Here is a 22030-nt window from a genome sequence, read left to right on the forward strand (position 1 = left end):
GATAAATAATCTGAGAAAGAAGTTAACGAAACACCACCCTTCAGAATAGTCACAAATAATATAAAATACCTTGATGTGACTCTAACTAAGCAAGTGAAAGATCTGTATGACAAGAACTTCAAGACTCTGAAGAAAGAAATACAAGATTTCAGAAGATGGAAAGATCTCCCCTGCTCTTGGATTGGCAGGATTAATAGAGTAAAAATGGCCATCTTGCCAAATGCAATCTAGACATTCAATGCAACCCCCATCAAAATTCCAACTCAATTTTTCATAGAGTTAGAAAGAGCAATTTGCCAATTCATCTGGAATATCAAAAAACTCAGGAAAGTAAAAACTAATCTCAACAATAAAAGAACTTCTGGTGGAATCACCATCCCTGACCTAAAGCTGTATTAAAGAGAAAGAGTGGTAAAAACTGCATGGTATTAGTCCCTGGGAGCTCTGAGGGTATTAATTAGTTCATGTTGTTGTTTGTCCTAAGGGACTGCAAACCCTTCAGATCCTTGGGTCCTTTCTCTAGCTCCTTCATTGGTGACCCTGTACTCAGTCCAATGGATGGCTGTGAGCCTCTACTTCTGTATTAGCTGGGTTCTGTCAGAGCCTCTCAGGAGACAGCTAAATCAGGCTCCTGTCATCCAGCACTTGCTGGCATCCGCAATAGTGTCTAGAATTGATGACTGAATATGGGAAGGATTCCCAGATGGAGCAGTCTCTGAATTGTCCTTCCTTTAGTCTCTGCTCCATAGTTAGTCTCTACAACTCCTTCCATGGGTATTTTATTCCCCCTTTTAAGAAGGAAAGAAGTATCCACACTTTGATCTTCCTTCTTAAGTTTCTTATGGTTTGTGATTTGTACTTTGTGTATTCCAAACTTCTATGCTAATATCCACTTATCAGAAAATTCGTACCATGTGTGTTCTTTTGTGATTGGGTTACCTCACTCAGGATGATATTCTCTAGGTCCATCCATTTCCCCAAGAATTTCATAACTTAATTGTTTTTAATAGCTGTGTAGTACTCCATTTTGTAGATGTACCACATTTTCTGTATCCATTCTTCTGTTGAGGGACATCTGGGTTGTTTCCAGTTTCTGGCTATTGGAGGGGAACCAGAGAAAGGACATATTGTAAATAAAGAAAACATATAATAATAAAAAATTATAATTAAAAAACCCTGCATGATAAAGAGACAGGCAGGTACATCAATGGAATAGAATTGAATTCCGACCCAGAAATGAACCCACACACCTATGGTCACTTGATCTTTGACAAAGTAGCTAAAACCATCTAGTGGAAAAAAGACAGTATTTTTAAAAAACGGTGCTGGCTCAACTTCGTTCAGCATGTAGATGAAGGCAAATGATCCATTCCTATCTCCTTGTACAAAGCTCAAATCTAAGTGGATCAGGGACCTCCACATCAAACCAGATCACTGAAACTAATAAAAAAGAAAGTGGGGAAGAGCCCCAAGAACATAGACACAGAGGAAAACTTCCTGAACAGAACCCCAATAGCTTATACTCTAAGATCAAGAATTGACAAATGGGACCTCATAAAATTGCAAAGCTTCTGTAAGGCAAAGGACACTGTCAGTAGGACAAAATGTCAACCAACAGATTAATTTCTTTTGTAAAAGCATAAATAATATCTCAATAAAATAAAAAAATCTCTAATACAAAGAAAAATGAAATAAAACACCTTTTAATTTTAAGGAATATATTTTTGGTCAAAGACATGTGTTGTTTTCATTTTGGTACCATTGCAGTGTTTTCTACTCTATTGTTAATTACATTTCCTACACTGGGCAGTCTCAAAACAAAAACAAAAACAAAAGCAATAACAAACAAAATACACATCTGATGTAGTAAATAATTAATAAAAATTCCAGGACGAGATTTCTTCCATGCCTTTGACCATTTTTAAACATTTCTTAGGCAGTACAATCTCTAGGCAACTGCTGACCACCGATGCTGTTAGAATCTCTTATTCTACTGATAACACCGAATTATTATTTACCATTTACTATGTTTGTATGCACTGCTCTTAGCTCTAACTGGCCAGCCCACAGGGCCACATTTTCTTTATTTATAACCCTATGGAAGCTCTCTTTCATCCACATTCTTCCTCTTCCACAGTGGCTCCTTCATTCTTCTCCCAAGGTGGCCAAACCTTAACCCCAGGTACGTCTCTTCTGGCCAGCTATTGGCTGTCGGTATCTTTATTCACCAATCAGAATTGACTTGCAAGGAGAGTCCCAAGGATTATGTGTAGACTCCAGGTCTTAGAACCTACATAGATTGTAAAAGATAAAACTTCAACAATCTGAAATTTTGTATCATTTAATCATCTGCTTATTAGTTGTACAACTTCAACCTTCAGCATGCATGTTGTTGTTTATAGATCCCAGAGAATAGAGGACAATACACCTTACAAAGGACAGAAACTTTCTTGATATAAAAATACATTTTCTAAAGAAAATACTCATTGGTGAATCAGCGTCATCCAGGCAAGAACTATAATAGTATGACTGGCAGTTATCACTGGTACAGTGATAGTGCGTACATAATGAGAGAAGGCAATGATGGAATCAAATACGCAACATCTAATGTCTCTGGTTTAAGTGACCAGTAGGCAAAAGTTAAGGAAAACAGATATCTGGATCCAAGTTTAAGGAATCTGTAGTTGGCTGAGAATGCAAATTGTATCTTGTGAGTGATGATGCTGCAACAACAGAGGAATGATTTCCTGAATGTATTCAGTCAGATAAACTGTGCCACTATGACCATATCCTGGCTCATACCTCATGTGAATCTTCTTACCCCAGAGAAGCCAGGTCACCTCCCTGAACTCCAGGTAAGCCAACCTACTCTCACTTTCAAGCCCTGCCCTGCCCTGCCCTGCCCAGCCCTGCCCTGCCCTGTTCTGCCTGCATACCACCTGCTAAGCATACTCCCAGCTGTAAGTCTCCCTGTCGCCATATCATGATTAATACCTATGATACTCTCCTCTTATCCCACTAGAGGCCAGACCAACTTCCAGAATAAACAGGAAAAAGCATCCTACCCCTCTAGAAACCAGATGAGCATCTTGAACCCCAGAGGAATACCAGCCATACACATTGACATAATTTCAGCTCCCACACTGGATGGCAACATCCTGCTGACACAAAGGCCATCAAGGCCACTGGAGATATAGTCCACAACTCAGGTAGAGACCCATTATTTAACCTCAGGCCATTATAGCTAGAATAACAGAGAGAGAAAAAACAAACCCAAAAAAGAAAATATATATCCAAAGACCACAAACCCAGTAATTGGCACCTAGACTTTTAATCACTTCAAATCCAAATGTCTAAATGCCAGCACAAGGACACAGTCAACAACAGCCAGGGAAATATGTCACCAAGAAAGCCCAGATATCACACTACAAGAAGCTGTTAATAATCTAACCCAGCTGAAGGGCAATAAAATTATCTTAAAAATCAGCTTTATGAAGACGATAGAGGTCCTTAAAAAGGAATAAATCCCTTAAAGAAATCTAGAAAAGAACAAACAAAATTAGAGAAAAATCAACTATTTTCTTTTAAAGTGTCCAGAAAGAAAGAAAAAAGAAGAAAAAACAAAACAAAACAAAACAAAACAAAAACAAACAAACACTAGAAGGAAACTGTTCAAGACCAGACAATGGAAATAGCAGCAATAAAGAACCATCCCTGCATCACTGGAATGAAGCTTACTTAGTCAGGATGGATGATCATTTTGACATGTTATTGTATTTGGTTTGTGAGAATTTTATTGAATATTTTTGCAGTGATATTCATAAGGGAAATTGGTCTGAAGTTCTCTCTCTTTGTTGGGTCATTGTGTGGTTTAGGTATAAGCATAATTGTGGTTTCATAGAACAAATTGGATAATGTTCCTTTTGTTTCAATTTTGTGGAATTGTATAAAGAGGATTGGTATTAGATCTTCTCTGAAGGTCTTACAGAATTCTGCTTAAAATCCATCTGGTCTTGGTCTTTTTTTGGTTAGTATACTTTTAAGAACTCCTTCTATTTATTTACGGGTTATGGGACTGTTTAGATGGTTTATCTGAACTTGATTTAACTTTGTTACCTGTTATCTGTCTAAAAAATTGTCCATTTCATCCAGATTTTCCAGTTTTGTGGAGTATAAGATTTTGTACTTGGATATGATTTTTTTGAATTTTCTTGCTTTTTGTTGTTATGTCTCCATTTTCATTTCTGATTTTATTAATTTGGGTAATGTCTCTGTGACCTCTGGCTAGTCAGACTAAGGGTTTATCTATCTTTTTGATTTTCTGAAAGGACCAGCTCCTGGTTTGGTTGATTCATTGTATACTTCTCTTTTGTTTCTACTTGGCTGAATTTAACCCTGATTTTGATTATTTCCTGCTGTCTACTCCTCTTGGGTTTTTGCTTCTTTCTGTTCTAGAGCTTTCAGGCATTCTGTCAAGCTGCTAGTGTATGCTAGGTTCATTTTGGAGACACTCAGAGGTATGAGTTTTCCTCTTAGCAATGCTTTCATTGTGTTCCATAAATTTGGGTATGTTGTGTCTATATTTTCATTAAATTCTAAAAAGTCTTTAATATCCTTCTTTATTTCTTCCTTGACCAAGTTATCTTTGAGTAGAGCATTTTTCAGCTTCCACATGTATGTGGGCTCTCTATTGTTTATGTTGTTATTGAGGACCAGCCTTAATCCGTGATAGGATGCATGGAATTATTTCAATCTTCTTGTCTCTGTTGAGGCCTATTTTGTGACTGATTATATGTTCAATTTTGGAGAAGGTACCATGAGGTGCTGAGAAGAAGGTATACCATTTGTTTTGGGATAAAATTATATATATATGACATATATATATACACATACATATATACATAAAATTATGTGTATATAACATATAATATATATATATTTATATATATATGTTAAATCCATTTGTTTCATAACTTCTGTTAGTTTCACTCTGTCTCTGTTTAGTTTCTGTTTCCATAATCTGTCCATTGCAGAGAGTGGAGTGTTGAAGTCTCCCACTACTATTGTGTGCAGTGCAATGTGTGCTTTGAGCCTTAATAAAGTTTGTTTTATGAATGTAGATGCCCTTGCATTTGGAGCATAGATGTTCAGAATTGAGAGTTTATCTTGGTAGATTTTACCTTTGATGAATATGAAGTGTCCCTTCTTATCTTTTTTGATCATTTTAGGTTGAAAGTTGATTTAATTCGATATCAGAATGGCTACTCCAGCTTGTTTCTTGGGACTATTTGCTTGGAAATTTGTTTTTCAGCCTTTTACTCTGAGGTAGTGTCTGTCTTTGACACTGAGGTTGGTTTCCTGTATGCAGCAAACCTCAGCATGTTGAGTTCTGTTTATGTATCCAGTCTGATAGCCTATGTCTTTTATTGGGGAAATTGAATCCACTGATATTAAGAAATATTAAGGAAAAGTAATTGTTGCTTCCTGTTATTTTTGTTGTTGTTTTTTTTTTTTTTTGAGTTGGAATTCTGTTCATGTGGCTATCTTCTTTTAGTTTTGCTTGAAGATTACTTCCTTGCTTTTTCTAGGGTTCAGTTTCCTTTCTTGTGTTGGATTGTTCTATTTATTATCATTTGAAGGGCTGGATTTGTGGAAAGATATTGTGTAAATTTGGTTTATCCATCTATGGTAATTGGGAGTTTTGCTGGGTACGGTAGCCTGTGCTGGAATTTGTGTTTTCTTACGGTCTGTGTGACATCAGAAATAGTAGAGGAAGGGGGCCTGTGATTGAGATACTAAGTAAATAAAAAAGAAGGAAACAGAATTCTTAGCTATCAGTGAAATATAAATCAAATGACATTGAGATTCCATCTTATACTGGTCAAAATGGCTAAGATGAAATACAAAATTGACAGCTCATGCTGGTGGAGATATGCAGCAAGGGGAACACTCCTTGATTTCTGATGGGAGTGCAAATTTATATAGCAATTTTAGAAATCAATATGGTGGATTCTCAGAAAATTAGGAATCAATGTATCCCAAAATCCATCCTTCCATTTCTGGTCTTGTACACAAAGGACATTGCATCCTCCTATAAGAACACCTTGTTTAGCTGTGTTTATAGTAGCTTTATTCATAATATCCCAAACTTGATACAATCAAGGTGTTCTTTAACCAAAGAATGATTTTTCTTATACAATGACCCATAAGAGAATATTACTTAGCTGTTAAAAAGCTGATATCATGAAATATTCTGGCAAATGAATGGAACTTGAAATTATCATCCTAAATCTGTTAACCCAAATCCAGAAAGGCAAACATGGCATGTATTCACTAAAAAGTCAATATTAGCTATAAAGAATAATCATGCTATTATCCCCTGATATAGAAAGGCTAAGTAATAAGGAGGGCATAAGGGGGAGGAATGGATCTCCATGGAAAGGTGAAATAGAATAGATATAGTGGGTGGACTGGGGGTGAGCGGGGCAGAAACCAGAGGAATCAGGTGTGAGGAGGTTGGAGGAACGTAGTACTGAGAAAGACAAAAACAGGAATTGGGAAACATTTTAGGAGAAAGATAGAAACCTATTGAAATGAATACACTATGGAATATACAAAGTTGACACATGGGAATTCTTCTAATAATAGAGCCTGAACCATCCATCATCTGTAACCAAGTAAGGCCTCAAGGAAAGGGATTGGGACAGCAATCCAGCCACAAAACCACCTACATACAATTTGTCATTTCTCCAGGATATGCTTGGACATGAGCCTACCATAACCATCATCAGAGATACTTCATATACCATATGATGGGAGCAGATGCAGAGTCTCATAGCCAAACATTAGTCAGTGCTAGGGGAGTTTCAGAGAGAAGGGGAAGAAAGAATTGGAAGAGACAGGAAGGATAATGATACGACATGAAAATGGTCCACAGAATCAACTGGCAGGGACTCCATTGGGCTCACAGAGGTCAGGGAGCCTGTATGGGTCTGACTTGGATCCTCTGCTTATATGCTATGGTTGTTTAGCTTTGTGCTCTTTTTAGATTCCTAACAGTGAGTACAGGAGCTGTCTCAGACTCTTTTGCCTGTCTTTGGGATTATTTGCATCATACTGAGCTTCCTTCTTCAGACATGATGAACATGTGCCTGGTCTTATTGTACCTTGTTAAGTCATTTGTTTGATACCCTCTGGGAGTCCTGCTGATTTCTGAGGGGATATAGAATTAAGCTGTATCTAGGGAAAATGGGAAGGGGGAAACTTGGGGAAGAGAATGAGGGAAAACTCAGTTGAAATGTAATATATGAAAAAAGAATAAATTTTAAAAAAGGAAAAATAAGATATGCAACTGTATAGCCAGATTAGTCTGCCAGATTCTATAATGCAAAGCACAATGAGAAAAATTATAAAATATGGTCAAATTATCCTCTATTTACTATTTCCTATCACCTTTTTCTTCCACTTCTATTATTGTGCCTCTAATATATAGTTGTGCAGTCAGAGAAGTTGAATAGCCTGTTAGTTGATACTATTTATTTTTCAATTACTATATCCTCACTAGACAGTGATACTGATGGCAAGTGATATCTCCAGAGAACTTCCTCAGGATTTTCATATTCAGAAAGTTTTTTATAGATTATTCTTTCTAGCAAGATAAGAATGACAATGTTAGTAAGTGATGTCTATGTCATTGCACATTCTTAGCCTCAGGTTTAATTCAATGCCTTTTATATTTTGTATTGGTCAGCTGCTGCCAAGCAAAGGAGCAATTTAGGCAGAATTCTTCCAGACAATAGCACTTGGACAAACTCAAAATCTTAGATATGCTTCTTGAAGCTTTCAGCTTGTGATTTGATTGATGGCAATATCTTATAGAACTCAGATGACAACATAAATGACCATGTTATTCTTCTTTATGAAAACATTCAGCTCAGGATTTGAGGTTCAGTAGGATTGCTCTATTCCTTTATACAGACAAAGCTGTTTGGTATCCTGTTATGATGGAGGACAAATCAAACTAGAAGAGATGGGAGTAAGAACATGGCAAATACATTCCAGCAATACTCTTTAGCCAGCTTAGAAATAAATCTGTTATTCACCCAAAATGGAAGACATTTTTAGTGAAATATTAAAAGTCTTTAAGAGTGTAACACTACAAATTTTGTTCTTGATTTAAAATAATTTGACTTATTCTCATTCCAAAAATGTTGGGCATTATAATATAATAACAAAATATTCAGTAGTAAAAATTATATGTGCATCATTCTCTTGCACTTGAATATGAGTGCAGAATCCAAATAGTGGTATGGCAGGATGAGTGCTGGCTTGAGTTGATAACCATAGAATATTCTATATCCTTTATGTGGGTGCACTGGACCCCCAGAATCCTGCAGATGATTTTATCTGACTAATCCTATAAGTTTTCTAACCATACTAACAACATTTGAAAGAACAAAAGTAAAATATTTTCATGTACATTCATGCATTTTTACATTTACATCAATATTTTAGAATGCTTTGAAGTTTCTTTTTTAGATTTCACACAGAGATGCAGAAATATTATTCAAGAACTCTGCTCCTTTTCATCCACATTGTTTCTCTTTTACTGAGTCATAGAGACATTTATATATTTTTGGAGTATAACCTCTGATCAAATATAGACACTGCTCATATTGTTTTACATTCCACTAATTTTATTTCATCTGTATTTTCTCTTGTGTACAGAATAAATTTGTTTTGATACACCTATACTATACAAGTTACTATTTAAAGTTTGTTGTTTATAATATGATTTCTACTTATACAAATAAATGACCAATGAATATTTGAAAATATGTTTCAATATCATTAATTATAAGAGAGGGTCATATCTTTAGTATAATAAGAGATAACTTAATATCTATCCAGATGATTATTATGTAATGCTATTTTAGTATGGTTGTAAAAAAAATCAGAACCTTTATGTAATTTTGGATAAAATATTACAACGTGATTATAAAAGAGTATGAAGATCCTCCTCAAAATGAAACAAAATACTACCAAATTCAAATTAGGATCTCAAGATATATCTCTATTTATATGCTTATTATAGCATTTTTCCAACAACTTACATAGAAACTATCCAAATATCAATGGTAGAATAATAGATAGTAGAAAATTTGCATAAGCACAATAGAGTATTAGCAATTTATAGAAGAAAGAATTCATGCAATCTGCAGCAAGATGGAGGAACATGAAGGTCATTGTACAAAACAAAGTAAGCAAGATATATAGATTCAGTTCAAAATAAAATAACCTTTCTTGAGTCAAAACTGTTTGATATCCCCTAAGATATCTTGCTATTTTTCTTGCATATTTTCCCTGTATATGATAGGCAAAACCATTTAGAGTAGACTTTGACTTTATGACTAGTCCCGTTATGGGGGCTATGTGTAACTGTTAAATAGTATCTTGAGATAAGTGAGGTATATTTCAACATGGATGAAATAATTGTTTTCCTAGATCCATACTCGACTCCAAATTATGGACAGTCTGGTTTTGGCTTATTCAAGGACTACATTTCATTAGTAATCTTGTAATAAATTACAATTACATTGTGATTTATATTGTATAATACCAGCTTCTTGGTACCAAATTTCAGATAATTGGGATGAGTATATCAGAAGACAAATCAGAAAGAGAACTATTGTTTGATTTAATGAATGTTTATAAATCTGCTTGTATGTATGGATATGTACATATACATATATAGTGCATATGTGTGTTCATGTATGCATGTGTATATATGTGGATGTGTATATAAGTATATATATATGGTTTATAGTGATGTTTATAGGAGAAGAGAAGGCAGCAGGTTTCAAAGAGTTGGTGGTATAGGAAAATTAAGTTGTTCAATAAGTATAAATTTTCAGTTATGCTAGACAAATAAGTTGAAGAGATTTAGTGAACATTACTTATGTGTATATTATAAAATTTGTTAAAGAGTAGACTACATGTTGAGTATTCTTACAAAAGGAAATAAGGTTTATTTTAGAAAGTATTTTTATGGATTTTCTATTGCTTTGGACCTTTTTAGTTACACACTGCACATGGATCATCATTTTCTGATTAAGTAATCAAAAGTCCTTCCTCTGATAAATACTCATGAGAGTTATGTAATGGAACTTTCTTTTTGAATGCAATTTAATTAATTTTGAGGACAGTGCATAATAATTAGTCTTTAGTAGTTTTCCCATCTATCCTTCAAGTGACAGTAAACTAAAATGGTGCTTGTATACAAAACTTACTTTGATGAGACCTTCTAACAAATATATTTCCAGGAAAAGTAGATTAGTCTTTACTAAGATAGAATTACCTCGTGGAAGATAGTTAAAGACAAATGGTGTGTCATAAAATCAGTCTACAAGATGAGTCTACATTTATACTGTTTCTCTTATCAGACAAGATCATCAAGAGAGTTTAGGAGTAAAAAAGTAGTATGCTTAACCCATAATTAAACTCCCTACAAAGAACAAATGTGGGAGAAATGAGTGCAGAAAGACCAAGTGCTCTTTTCCCATTATGGCTGCCTTCCAATTCTTGAGATGTAATGGAAGATCCATCAAAAGAATCAATGTTTCAAGGCTGATGATGCAATCCTATGATCACTGTTAGAATCAAAACAGGATACCACCTTTCATTTCCATCTACAAGCAGAAGGAATTAGTAGTAGTTGCATTACAAAAACTCCATCTTCTCCCACAGCCATAGGTGGTGACAAAATTTGTTATATACAATGTGAAATGAAAATTCATTGTAGCAAAATTCAACATCTAGGAAGCAGGCTTAGGGCCACACTTAAACTTGAGGTTGATACCCTCAACACACAATGTAGAAGACCTGACTTTTTGAAGTTGTACTCTTATCACTGCAGGTGTGTCATGACACATGTGAATGCATGTACAATCATGCACACATACGCATGTAAGCATATACACACATTCACATATACACATGCATGTACATACATATGCATATATGAATTATATCACACAGAATATAATAAAATTAACAAATGTAACATTTCAAATCCTAAAAGAAAATACAGTATTCTAACACAAAAATCTAAGAACAATATCATTCATTTAATACACTAAAATTATAATTTTTCATTTTATACATATTTAAATATTTACTGTGTTCTTTTTATTTAGAAATTTCATATAATATATTTTGATCATATTCTTTCTACTCCTATAACTCCTCGAAGATTTTCTTGTCAAAGTTGCTTATATTTGACAGCTAAAATTATAATTAAAAAGCACATCCATGTCTAATGTGAAACTTTTTACAATAGCTAAGTTTTAGAGTCATCATGGGTACTCATCAATAGATTATTCACACACACACACATACATACACACATACACACACTTGTGTGTGTTTATATATACAATGTGAGTCTGTTATATAAAATGTGAAAGAAATATTAATGAGAGCTGTCGAAATTCAACTTATATTTGAAACTGTAAACTCAGAGGCAGAAGAAATGGTTCATTGACTAAGTGCTGCTCCTTTAAGATGCTGGGAATTGAGTCCCAGAAACCATACAGCCAATATCAGCTTCCTGTAACTCCAGTTACAGAAAACATTTGTTTATTTGTTTTGTATATGGCTATTCTTCATACATATATGTCTACATATCATGTATGTGCCTGGTACCTTCCAGACACCTTAGGACTGAAGTTATAAATGATGTGAGCTACCATGCAACTGCTGAGAAGCAAACCTGCGTCTTCTGGTTGAACAGATACTGCTCATAATTGCTGAACCATACACTTCGGCTATAGGTTGAGATTATTTGCTTAGCTTTGATATTTGTTTAATTAATAAATAAAAATCTCTACTTCAGAGGAACTGGAAATTCACTAAATAAGATCTAAAGAGAACAGGAAATAGGTCAGTCTCTGTTAGACAATGCAAAGCTCTTGAGGAAGCAATATTCCTGCATGTTGTTTACTCCACTAAAGAATGTGAGATATATTATATATCAATTTTAAACATGCTTATAACTGAATATTCCTTATAATTTATCAGACATTCTTACAATTATGTTTCTTTTTTTCTCTTCCTGTTTCTGCTTCCTCCCCTCTCTAAAGTTCAAGTCCTCCCCTGTGTCTTCAATCTCCCCACATTGAGGCAACTATTTATTACTGTCTTGACCTCCACAGCTCCTTCTCTTCCCTCCCACAGCATCCCATTTTTATTTCTTTGACTGCTTTGCTTACTAGCTACTTCAAGTTATATACTCAAGACTTGGTATTAAGATTGACAAATAAGAGAGAACTTCCAGTGTGTGTCTTTCTGGGTATTAATTACCCCACTTAATATGATATATTTCAGTTAAATTAATTTGCCTCTAAATTTCATGTTTTAAGTTTTTTTTTTTACATTTTAAAAATTTTTTACATTTGTATTGAATTCTATTAAGTGCATGTACCACATTTTCAATATCTATTCATTACTGAGGAAAATTCATAGTTTCCATATCATAGCTATTTTGAATTGAACTTCAACACATATGGATGATTATGTATCTGTGATGTATGATATCAAATCCCTTGGAAATATCTCAGAGCGTGATATAGGTGTATCATATTGTTGATCTAGTTTTAAATTTCTTAGGGTTTCCATAGTAATTTGCAGAGGATCTACACCAATTTGTCTTCCTCCCAACAACGAATGATTGTTCTCATTTTCCTGCATCTTCACCAACCTCTGCCAAAGCTCTTCTTGATTTTAGCCATTTTAACCAGAGTAAGGTGAAAAATTCTTCCAGAGCTTAGAGCCAAGACTACAGCTAAAGTTACCATATATTTAAAATAGAAGGCTTCAAGGAAACGAATTAGAGCTGACCTTGAAGCTTCCTTCCTGAGGCCTGGCCCTCATATTATCAGAAAGCACTCTGGAAACTGCCAGTGTAAAGACCAAGGGTTAGTCCTAACGATATGTAATGTCTAAGACCACAGTACTGCCTAGTAAGACATACCCAATGATAAAAAAGTGACATTTTTATCTGTGTGTAACCCAACCTCTGATTTACTGAAATTAAAGTACATTCAAGAGGAGGGAATTGCTGCAATGTCTAAGACCACAGTAATGGCTAGTAAGTGAGATATACCCCATGATAAATGTGATATTTTTTTATCTGTGTGTAACCAACATCTTATTTATTGAAATTAAGTCCATTCAAGAGGAGGGAATTCATGCCTGGTAAATTAAACCTAGCTAATTTCACACGTCTCGAGAATGTATGAACCCTAGACAAGCTCCTGATTTCCTCCAAATTAGTGGAATTTGTACCTGCATTTTAAATATTTATTCTTTTTCCCACAGATAAGTTTAGTACTCACCCCTCACAAAAATGTTTCTTTTTTTGTAATCAATGGAGAATATTGTGAAAGTCCATAATGACCAATTATAGAGAATAATGTTCTATGCAGTATTCAACTCCAATTAATATATTTATGATACAATATCTTACCTAAAGCTCAGTGAACTTCATGGAAAATGGAGTGGAGAGACTGTAAGAGCTGAAGGACTAACAAGTCTTTTCCTGGATTGTGACTAATAGACATGACAGTGGAATATGCATCCATGCATTCCCAACTATACAGTTTGCTGCACAAGATGATCATAATGACAATGTAAGTCAAATGATAATGTGTGCAGGGGAAATTCCCCAAAGTTTTGTCTATGGATCAACTATCCAATTGATCAGTGGCTAAAGAGAGAGATAGAGATTCATTTACTTTTAAGTACTAGATTGAACACTAATGGAGCAACCCCAAGGGATTAGTCATGAACACATATATGTCATATATGTAAGAGCAAACCTGAGTGGAGTCAATAAGGTGTGTATATATGTATGTATGGATGTGTGGATGTATGGATGGATGAATATATGTATGTATGAATTTCAACAATAGTAGTAATAGTAAATAAGAAATACTTAATAGTAGTTAAATAAGAGAAGAGTTGGAGGGGGCTGAGTGGTGAGAGAGATGTAGGTTTGGTGTTCATGTTTGAATTTCCCAAAAACAATAGTAATATGGTAAAGAGTTATTCTAATACTGGATCGCTGATGGAATTTGCAAAGATCTTTTGATTTAAGTTTGTAGGTCTACAACTAGCAACAACTTTGGGGTTTCTGATGACCATGAGGAAGTATGAATAACACAGCAGGGACAATAGTGCCCATGCATGTACACATACAGATAATCTCATAACCTAGTGCCCTCTTTTATACTACACCCAACTTGCAATCATTGATCTACACAATACCTACTTTTGATATCAGATCCTGTATTGATGCCTATGTTAAGTTGGTTTACAGAATCTTCCTTTGCTTTGATATATTGACGTGTTTTATCCCTAGGTTATAACAGATAAATGATATTCATGGGGCATATGTACATAGAGCTTCAAGTGTTCCACTTTTCAGAAGCTAGATCTAAAAGCTAATGCTGGCCCTCATGTAAGTCTGTTTGGCTGGAATATTCGAGTCTCCATATTCTTCTCAGGAGTTAGAAATCTTGCCAAATATAGGTTAGAAATTTTCAGTTCTTAGCTTGATTATTTCTATTTGTAAAACAGAAGTATAAAGGCAAGCACAATTTATTAATGCAAAGATCTACTGGACATTTTTAAACCATCAAAAGATTCATATCAGCTTCTTTCCTGTAAGTGTGAAAATTTGCCTCCCCACTTTTGTGGCAGCTGTTCCTTCACCTGTAATTCAGTATCTATTTCAGAAGCATCTGGAACCCTGCATGTCTATGAGAAGAATTAGTATGTGTGCAAACAGATGCCTATCTGTACATATTCCCTTGTGGGTGGATGTTATAGGGGTTTTATCCTTGTCATCTTTGTTTGTTAAAAAACACCTTACATTTCACTTTAGAGAAATGTGTATAATATGAAAAGGGCAATGGATAATACCGAATCCCTTACTTCATATTTTAAAATGTGCATTAAGCTATCACTACATCTTAGGGGGAATAAAAGAAATTTAGAAAAATTATGTCAGTATGTTATCACATAAGATAATTTAATACAAGACTCTAATTACACGAAAGATCAATTTTCAGATGAGTTTGCATCCTGTCAGTTTGCTGTGCCAGATGCAAGAGTTTAGAACTATACTTAATATCCTAATGAATGTGACTTACTGGTGAGAATCTCTTAAATATTCTAGTAATTGGCAGTCTGTTATATTTGGCATCAGTATAAGCCTAGCAGACACCCTGGATTAAAAGCATTATAACTTCTTTTAGCCTGTGTTGCATTCAACATCTGCATCACTGCTTATACCTAAGTAACTATAGTCATCCTACATATTGGATATTATGAATAAACTATGATTTTTTAGAGTAACATTCTCAAATGTTTTATAAAGATAAAATTCAGATAGAATGGATCAACAGGCCATTGTACAGAACACAGTGATTCTGGCACTAAAAGTAGCTTTGTGAGAAAACCCATGATAAAATAATGCAAGAGCTCAAATTTTTCTTTTTTTTTAGTGGTTATGTCTGAACCTAATAAGCAACTGATTCTTGGAGCATCTTCTAAGAACTGATGGCATGTTTTAGGATAATTATAAACATTAGCTCTTATTTTGGCATTGTTCAGATATCCCTGGAGCCAGTGGATTTGGTAGGGCATAATAAATTAATTATGTTGGACTTATGTCTCCAGGGGAAATATTCATCTTTACCAAACCCCATCATTTTATATTTTATCATTCTATGTATACCCACCTGCCTTTGAAAAACATCATCCTATATGAAAATTACATATAAGGTAATATGAAATGGATATATATTTTTCTGATCTATATATCATCTATCTATCATCTATCATGTTATAAATCTCATATATATCATATGCATATAGTAAATTATATATAATATTTATTTCCTGTTTTCTATCTATAATTTATATGTATGTGTATATACACATATGTATATATATGTTTATACAGTTTTAAATTGAGAGGGAATAGATGGATCACAGGATGAGTTACATGGGAGAAGAATGGAGGAATAGAATGATGAAAATATTGTACTAATATGTGAAATTTTAAACAAAACATTAATATATAAAAATAGTATATTTTAAAAAATGTATCTTCTCATTTTCACAGGAACACTTGGGTCACTACTCATCTAAAAAGGTACACAATTACTGATGTCTTTTTTATTAGATAATTTCTTTATTTACATTTCAAATTTTATCCCCTTTCCTGATTTCCCCTCTGAAAACTTCCCTATCCCATCTCCCCTTCCCCTGCTCACTAACCCATCCACTCCCACTTCCCTGTCCTGGCATTCCCCTACACTGGAGCATTGAGCCTTCACAAGACCAATGGCCTCTCCTCTCAACCCCCATAGGACGAACAATTCCTGATATCTTAAAGGTAGTTTTTAAACAGTTTCTGAGTACCTACAACAGGCTAAACTCAGACCAAATTGACCTCATCTTCAGAGTAATAAGCCTGGTTCTTGACATAAACTTTGCCTGGTAAGATACCTCTGCTTCTGCCCTCCCCGTACACCATCTCCAGGCAGGCTGGCAGGACTTGTTCCACATGTTGATGTTTAGCTTTCACAACTCCTTTTTCTGGCTGGCTTCCCATTGAGCAGCTCATGCAACCAGCCATCCCTGGTCTGGCTCAGGTCATGTGGTTCACTCACAGTTCCAGCCTGCATGACTATTTGTGCATGTAGTTTAAATAATCTTTATTCAGGATTCTATTCATGTCTGTCCCTTCAGTTATTGGCAACCTCCTCCATGATTTACAGTCACAAAGTGCTGTATTTATGTAAATGTTGGTTTCAAATATTAAAAGATTGTTAGTTCAGCAACATTAGAATAGGAGAAGCAGAAATGAGAATAAGGGCAAAGTTAAAAAATGAAGAAAAGAGAAATGAGGAAATAAACACCCTACATGGAATCTAGCTCACTGGCTAACTTGACTGGAAATGGTCTACCTCTCCATTGTACTGTTTAACATATGTAATCTTCACAGCAACTGTACAAGGCAGTGACTTTGCAATCATCTTTACTATTTCATGGTTTTAGAGAAATAAATCACCCCAATATTCTAAAAGTTAGCATGACCCATATTTCCCACCTCTCTACTTAATTTAGCCCTTCATTGCTGAACTAATGAACTCAGTGAAATGCAATTTGTGTGAAGTGTAATAAACAAATCTATAGTGTACAATTGAATGAAACATTAATTTTAATATATCTGAAAAAAATGCATTATAAATATGTATATATAATTTCCATTATACCAAGAATATATCTTACAGGTTATAAGCTGCCAATCAATACCACATTTTCAAAGTGTTTTTATGTACTGGGTAATATTTATCCATTATCTGCTTTATTTTTCCTATTATTTACTTGTTTAGACTGCAATTAAATAACATCATTTCTCCTCTTCTCTTTCTTTCTCACAAACTTTCCCATATATCCCCTCTACTCTCCTATAAGTTAATGGCCTCCTTTTTTTCCCCTAACTGTTATTGTATGGACACATGTTATTATTTGCACATATATAATCATACATACAATGTGCAGAGTCCTTATAATTTGACTTATGAGTATTCTTTTTTTCTTTACTTAGCACTCATTTACTTTCTTTACAACTCATTCATTGCTCACCTCCCTGTCACCCCATCAAACATCCTTTTCCCATCACCCATCATCCCCTTCTCCTCTGATCAGGCGGGCATCCCACTGGATATAACTCCCTTCTCCCAGCACAACAAGTCTTTACAAGGCTTGGGGCATCCTCCCCAACAGAGGCCAGAGAAGACAGCACAGCTAGAGGAATATATCCTATGGACAGAAACAAGCTTTTGTGATAGCCCTGACACCAGTTGTTCAGGATCCACATGAAGACCAAGTTGAACATCTGCTACATATGTGTGGGGAGGCCTAGTTCTAGCCCCTGTACATTCTTTATTTGGGGATTCAATCTCTGAGAGCCCTAAGTGTCTAGTTTAGTTGATTCTGTTGTTCTTCCTCTGGGGTACCTATTCCCTTCAGGTTGCAGTCCTTCATTCTATTTTTTCATAAGAACCTCCAGATTTTTGTGTTTTGATTATTATTGTATACAGAAGGATTTTCTTTTCTGGTCTAGTAACTTGATGTTACAAAACCTTCTTAGGTGTTTATAGACATCTCTTTCTTGAAAAAGGTTGAAAAAGTTTTCTTCTATGATTTTGCTGAAAATATTTTCTCAACCTTGGAGTTGGGATATTTTATTTTCTTCTATTCCTTTTATTCTTAGAGTAGGTATTTTCATGGTATCTGTGATTAGGAAATCCAGGATGTTTTCTGTTCAGATTTTGATTTTTTGGAAGAACAATCCACATTACACAAGGAACTCAAGAAGAAAGAAGACCAAAAGGTGGACATTTCATTCCTTCTTAAAAGGGGGAACCAAATACCCATGGAAGGAGTTGCAGAGAGCAGAGACTGAAGGAAGGGCAAGCCAGTCTAAATATAGCTATCTCCTAAGAGGTTCTGACAGTTCCTGACTAACACAGATGTAGAGGCTCACAGCCATCTATTGAACTGAGTACAGGGTCCCCAGTGAAGGAGTTAGAGAAAGGTCCAATGGAGCTGAGGGGTTTGCAGCCCCTTAGGACTAACAACAATATGAACTAAGTAGTACCCTCAGAGCTCCCAGGGTCTCAACCACCAACCAAGGACTGCACATGGAGGGGTCTGATTGTTCTGGCAGCATGTGTATAGTAGAGGATTGCAAATTCAATCAGCAATAGGAGGAGAGGGCCTCAGCCTTGTGAAGGTTCTGTGCCCCAGTGTAGGGGAATGCCAGGGCCAGAAAGTGGCAGAGGGCGGGGTGGTAGGCATGGGGAAGTGGGAGGCAACAGGGGTTTGTTTGTGTTTGTTTCTTTGTTTTTTGGAGGGGAAACTGGGAATGGAGAAATTTACATGTAAATAAAGAAAATATCTAAAAAAAAAATAGATTTAACATTTCTTTAACTGATGTATTAATTTCTTCTATTGTATCTCATGTATTCTATTGGTGATGTTTGCCTCTGTTCCTGTTCTCTTTCCTAGTTTTTTATCTCCAGGGTTCCTTCAGTTTTTGTTTTCTTTTTTGCTTGCTTCTATTCCCACTTTCAGGTCTTGTAGAGTTGTACTAATTTCTGTCACAGCTTAAATATATTTTACTGTATGTCTTTAAGGGATTTATTTGTTTCCTCTTTAAAGTCTTCTATCATTTTTTAAAAAATTGGATTTAAAGTCATTTTCTAGTGCTTTGATTATGTTAGGATATCCTGGGCTTGCTGTAGTAGGGTAGTCTGCTCTAAAGTGTCACCTTGCTCTTGATTTTGTTGATTGAGGAACTTTAGCCATCTGGATGGTTTTGGTTTTTGGATGTTCCTGTTGTAGTAGGTATTGAAGGGGGTTAACCTCTATGATCCTGGAGTGACAGGCCTTTGATGGATGTCCTTGGGCTGTATGATTCTGGATCTGCAGGTCCGCATGTTTCAGGCAGCACTAGTCTGATGAAGGTAAACAGAGAAGAGGTGGGAGAATGGAGATCTGCCTAGGCTAGTTGATTGCTCAGTGCAGCATTGCTTGTCCAGAAGACTCACCAAGCAGGGAGCTGTATGTATAGGGAGAGGGAAGCTTATCTGTTGGGTTCAGGCTCATCAGATGGGATGTAGGTTGGAAAACAGGTGGATGGGTGAATGGAGGATCCCCTGGGATTACAGGTTGTTCAGGGAAGCTTAACTTGGACCAGAAGACTTGGCAAGCAGGAAGCAGTATGTATTCTTATTCTTAAGTTGTGACATAGTTTTCCAAGTTGATTGTTGCACTTTGCATTCACACTCACAAATGTGGGAGAGAAGTTTGCAACATGGGAAATGATAGCTTGTATATCGTCCCTTCCTTTTTTCATACTTGAAGTATATATACAATTTAGATGGGAAGAAATCAATACTCTTTAAAAGAAAGTGAGATGGATGATAGCAAATACATGGAGTAAATAGTTGTATACTCTGCATATCATCATTATACATCCCTCAAACTTACATACCCTGAAAACTTAGCCCCCAGTGTATCAAGAAGGCAATGGAACATTTAGAAAGTTATGCCTAGTTGCTCTTTGACCTCCTTATGGAAAAGTTTGTGAACACAGATATTTTGGGGTATTAAAATGCTTAAGCTAATGATGTTAAGGTTTGCATGTATGCATTGGCAAAGTAATGCATAAAGAAATAGGATGCATGCCTACTTTCCATGTCCTGGCACTTTGTCTGTTGATATAAGGGTTCAAATAAGAATGATTTCTCTGGGAAAATCATCATTTACCCTGAGAAAAATGGAGAATGTAATATGATAAGTTATGAAACACTACAAACTTTTAGAAAAAATTACAAAAACAATGGAATTATTTCCTATAGCGTTTTTACTAATGGTTGCAATGCTTTACTTAGGGTTGTTCTTTTAAATGCGTATTGTCCAGATTTATGGAAATTTTAAAACATAGTTGAAAAAAACAGTGGAAAGCATTAGAAAATAGGATAACTACTTATGATCTTAATTTGGAATTAGTGTTGTGAAATGACTGTCCTAACAAAACATATCTAGAGAATAATAAAATTTCAAGAAAATCTTGTACTACATTATACAATAGCCCTGCCAATTATCATGGATAACAGATGGGTTCATTCTGCCTTAGCTTTTACTAGTAAACTGCTTGCTACTGATCAATTTCAGAGAAAGAGATCTAATCAATGTAACATAATATTTGCATACTCGCTGATAAGCCCAGTGCTCTCCATAGTTCTAAACTGAAACTCTGATAATTGCTTTTAATCCTTGTATATGGACACAGGAAGAATTCCTTAAAAACTGAAATCAAAGTAACAACGATTGAGACTTTGTTGGCGTTCCCCGTCTACATTGACATGTCTATTTATGACATACTTGTTCAGTTCATGTTTGCACATTTAAGCTGTTGAGATTTTAAAATGTAGCTTCTGACATTGTTAGGAGACAAACATCTCTCAGCAAACTCCCGGATTCTCTGTCACTTACAATACTATGAGGCCTTAACATTACACGGAGAACTGTAAGCAACTGAAGAAAGCTGGGATTGGGTAAAGCAGTCTTCTCCAGGACGAGCATACTGTCTAACTGTCCAGTCTCCAATGGCCATCCTTAAAAGCATACATATAAGTAACATTATAGAGTTTCCACAAGTTATACTTACTGATATATATGTATTTGAAGGTGATGACAATAAATAAGAAAGGGGCATGAATTTTAAAGAGATAAGGAAGAGGCATACCAGAGGGATCAGGGGGAGGAAAGAAAGGGCAGGGAGAAATATTATATTCTAAAATTAAAATAAAAAGGCTAACAACAAGGATCATCAACCTCAAGAACCTTGAAGCCCAGATAATTAGTTGACTGCTGCTTCTATATTCCATCATTGTGAAGGTGATAACACCAAAAAGTTACAACATTTTCACGGCTTAATTAATTAATGTAAATGTGAGAAGAAAGAAAGTGAGAGTGTGTTATCTAAACTAATTTTCATTGTCAGACAAAAGCCAGGCCTCCTGTGGCCTTCATTGAAAGGGAATTTGTAAATATAACTGAAATTAATTGCCTTTAAATGGATTTTAGGTGCATTCTGCTCCTATTGTATTCTGCTAAAGCAAACTAATGCAACTAGAAGAGGTATAAGTATAGTTGGGAATCAGCAACTCTACTCAATGATTTTAGAAAAGGTGTATGAGGTGGTACTTTTGTCTCCTTAATAAATTTCTGAGCATACAGATGTCATTTTGTTCTCTTGCTAGAACTCGCTGGAGGAAGCATATTTAGAAAGTGAGGCACATTGTTAAGAATGTTAGTCTCATAAATTTATTGTTTTTAATAGCTGAGTAGTACTCCATTGTGTAGATATACCACAATTTCTGTA

At 35.2% G+C, this 22030-nt stretch overlaps 1 pseudogene; it reads left to right on the plus strand.

The window, feature by feature from the left end:
* Nucleotides 1-2780: 2780 nt before the first annotated feature.
* The window catches only part of LOC116098476, a 66117-nt pseudogene continuing 46867 nt past the window's right edge, over nucleotides 2781-22030 (plus strand).

The sequence above is a fragment of the Mastomys coucha genome, unplaced genomic scaffold (genome assembly GCF_008632895.1).
Source record: "Mastomys coucha isolate ucsf_1 unplaced genomic scaffold, UCSF_Mcou_1 pScaffold20, whole genome shotgun sequence".
In the NCBI taxonomy this organism is placed as follows: Eukaryota; Metazoa; Chordata; class Mammalia; order Rodentia; family Muridae; genus Mastomys; species Mastomys coucha.